Source organism: Microplitis demolitor, chromosome 2 (assembly GCF_026212275.2).
Source record: "Microplitis demolitor isolate Queensland-Clemson2020A chromosome 2, iyMicDemo2.1a, whole genome shotgun sequence".
Taxonomy (NCBI): domain Eukaryota; kingdom Metazoa; phylum Arthropoda; class Insecta; order Hymenoptera; family Braconidae; genus Microplitis; species Microplitis demolitor.
Window position 1 is genome coordinate 949,616 of NC_068546.1, and position 4,081 is coordinate 953,696.

Here is a 4,081-nt window from a genome sequence, read left to right on the forward strand (position 1 = left end):
TACACCATCTGTCATTTCTTATGATAATTCACTGATTACCGATACAGTTACTCTCTATTTTCTACTCAAACAGTCAGATGTCGCTGCATACATTTTATTGAATTCAACTTTCAAATTCAAAGTAACAATACAAGGTAAGGATAGCAAAACAAATAAAAGTCAAATACACATAATTAATGTATATAGTTATAAATAATACTTTATTTAAGGACATCGAAATTAGTTTAAAAACTCCTTCGTTTTAATTTATCACCTGTTTTTAGACAATACAGCATTGCTATACTTTAGTGTAAAATGCATTAATGATCACATCTGTAGCTTCCTTTTGATATTTTAGCACAGACTAACAAACGTTGTCTTTACAATAAAATAAATAGCTTTAACTATGAAAGTAAACAATGAATAGATTAAAACAACGTCTTAGAGCGGTTTCTCAGTATCACTTAAGAAGTTTTTCGACAAAAAGTCTCAGATATAGAGGTTTTTCACTTACCTGGGTCCCACTTCCAGGTTTCACTGTCAATAGTTATTTCAATTTACTTGTCGGTTCATATTTAAAAATACAATTATTTATATGAATATAATTATTTAGACGAGAACTATAAATAAGTAATTTTCCAAGTCATCAATTATATTAAATTGAATTAAACCACCAGCGAATACAACTGAACTAGTCAAAATCATTTGACAGAATATATGTATATATATATATATATATAACTCAGTAGCCTAAGGCAATTCTCTTCGTCATTCTCTCTCTCTCTCTCTCGCATGGGTGGCAGGTAGTTACCGAGTTAGTTGATTGGTTGCCTACAGGGAGCGAGTTAGTGTGTAGTAGATTTAACGGAGGTAGAGAACCGAGTAATAGCTATATATCGCATACACAACACTGCTGTGCTATGCAGGGAATAGAATATAATAGCAAGCATCAAGCAGTTGCTGTAGCGGGAGCATAAGCACGAGTGAGCGTACACATGAGTGAGTCTGGTAATGTTATAATAGAATAGCGATGTTAGTAATACCATCGTGGAACATAGATACATACTGAGGCAACAACACTACACTACTCTGCAGACTAGACTGGTGTGGTGTAGACGCAGCAACCGATTGAATGGTTGAGTCCAGCCAATTTGCATCACATTGTGTACTCGTTAAGCTTCCATCTGTCTCGCTGGTATATCCTCCTATCCGCTATATGCTTTGCTGGTGGCTGACAGAGAGAGTCAGCTACGACCGCCGGCAATCAGGGAATAACCCAAAACCCTCTTAATTCACACGCGTTTACTTTCCTGCTTTATCTTTACTTATTATCACTCTCTTCGGTTCTTGTTATGAGCTTATTGGCTCTTCTTTGTGCTCTGTGCTCTCTGTTATGAGCTATGAGCTGTCGATTCTTGATCAAACTACACTGCAGATCACCATGGAATTAGATTAGGACATCGTTATCGTTATTATTAACTTGCTATCCCAATCTTCTTTTTTGTGTTTTCTTTGGCTGATTTCGGTGGACCGTAATCCAATTTTACGTCGATATAAAAATATTGTATAGCCGTTGGTTTTTCTATTAACATGTGGTGGGGGGGAGGGTGGGTCTGTTACACCATGAGAGCTGGGATGGAGCTCGCATTAAAAATCCCTATTGGCAGAATAATTTTTAAACAAATGTGAATAATTGATGGTACTTTCGTTGCAAAAAAGATTTGTTTATTTTAAAAACAATAGTGTATTGAATAAAAAGAGTAGGCAGTGAGCTTTGATCTTTAGAACCTCTTTGAAAGCTCTTGAGCTTTTGTTTCCAGTACGCACCCATCACTCAGAACTGCTTTCGTCCCCTAGAGCTTCACTTAAAAATATAAAACTAAATAACTTTATTTATTATTAACGTTTCTGTACCCACGTCAACTTATCTGTCAATGCAGTTATTGCTTTTTAATGGATTGTAATTTTATTCGATTCCGATAAAAAGTTGGTCGGGTTGTAGTTGTAATAAAATATTAATTACCGTAAAATTTAATAATTATTCCATTTATTATAAATGTCATAAATGAAATTTAACTACCACCTTGTTCGCCTGAAGGCCTCAACCAGACGTTTCTTTGTTATAACGAGTTTTAAGATTCTCACCCGTTGTACTAAAATTTTCAGAACTTGCTACTTGCTAACAGAGTTTGAGCAAGTAATAATTTAAAGCATCCGTAGCGAATCTTCCATGATGATGTTTACCCAAGAAAACTCTCCTTAATATATGTATATACATAGTATATATATATACATAGGTCTAAAAGTGGTAGCTATAAATTTATATCAGCTATAAAATATATATTTTCGATATTGACAGCGGGGAAACCCATGTCGTGGGTCTGTAGTTGGTTATAAATTCTCATGAGATTAAAATCCCAGTATCTTAACGTGAGCCTGTCAGTCATCTTAAAACGCAGCTTAATCTGACCAGTATCCACTGTCAAAAAAAAGAAGGACCGATCAAATTATCCATGACGAGGAACACCGTGATGGAGCGGGCTTCCAATAACTTGGAAACCCAGCAATGAAAGTAAAAAAATTTAGTACCCATATGAGTAAACGAAATAAAAAATAAATTTGTAAGATGTCTGAGTCCTTCCCCTACGGCCTCCTAACATCAACCGAATGAAAATGTAGTCGGGGAAAGGAGTGAGGAAGAAATGGAAGATGGCGTAGGAGAAACCGTCTCTAGAAACCCCGACCTGAGAGTGAAGCCGCGGGCGCAGTCTCTCTCTTCCGTCCTTTAGCTCTTGGTAACCAACCCCCTGTTACTTGAGTGAGTAAGTGAGTAAGAGCATCAAGAGCTTCCACATTTACTCCCTTCGCATCTCTAGTAGCAGAGCTTCCATAGCAAGCCACCCTTCTCTTCTTTCTCCTCTACCTCCTTCTTCTCCTCTTCCTCACTTCCGTAATGCCCCTCGTTGCATTTTAAATCAAAGCCCGGAGGTAACGCAATCACCAAGCATCACGACGCTTCCACAATTTTCTACTTTAAGCTACTTTATGTATTAGCATCTCCCCTTTCTTCGCGCCCAACATCTGTCCTTTACCCTGAACCAACCTACACTCAGCTCCAGTATTTCCATCACTTGGACACCCTCGTTCCTCGTTATGTCCTGTCCTCGTTCAATCTGCAGCCCCCTGTCTCTTTCATCAGCCCGTCGTCCCTTGTCCCTCGTCCCGCATCTCTATTCCGTACACAACATTACATTACATTACTCTTTTCCACTCTAATGTCATATAGAAACACGAAAATTCCGTCGACGAGATACCGAGACATCCTTTCCCTCTTCCGTTGCCTCGACGCTGAACGACGTCCAATAGCAGCCTAATCAACTTACTTTATTACGCAACCTCTCCCTCATTTACCAGATACATCAGAGCTAAAATTATACTCCTCTTCCTTCAACTGGCTTAATAATTGGGTGTTGAAATTGTAAATTCAACATGAGCCAAAACGATATTTCGCAGCACGCAGCAGCATCCACCCCATCCTTTATTACCAAAGTAGCTCTGCTGGATTACGAAAGTTATATGTGTATCAATTGTCGGTTATATTGAATTGACAAGGATCAAAGTGATGGCTGATGACATTTAAATTGGATCCAACCAAGATAGATTTTTCGTACCCTGGTATCTTCTCGGATACGAGATATGAGGTATCAATTTTTATTTAATCGCGAGCATGATTTTCAACGGGACTATCCAGCTACGAACTCACCCATCCCCAACTTCGGTGAACTTGTGAAAACAAACTCACAACACATTCAAACAGTGTTTGTTTTCCGAGTCACGGTATTACAGAAATAAGTATGTTTGTCATTCGCGTTATTTGCCCAATAAAACCACGTGGGTTTTTACCCCTTCTCAGCAGTATCATTGTGTAGCAAGTGTGTGTACGTGTGTTTTATAGCGTAACACAAAGTGGGGACGTGATGTGGATCACCGCCTACATGGCTAAATACGCAAGCGCGGCACGCCTATCAAACGCACGCTTTCGGTCCAGTTAGTGGATTCTGGATCTGGATACACACGCTTACTACTTTCGGCCAAAGCTTCT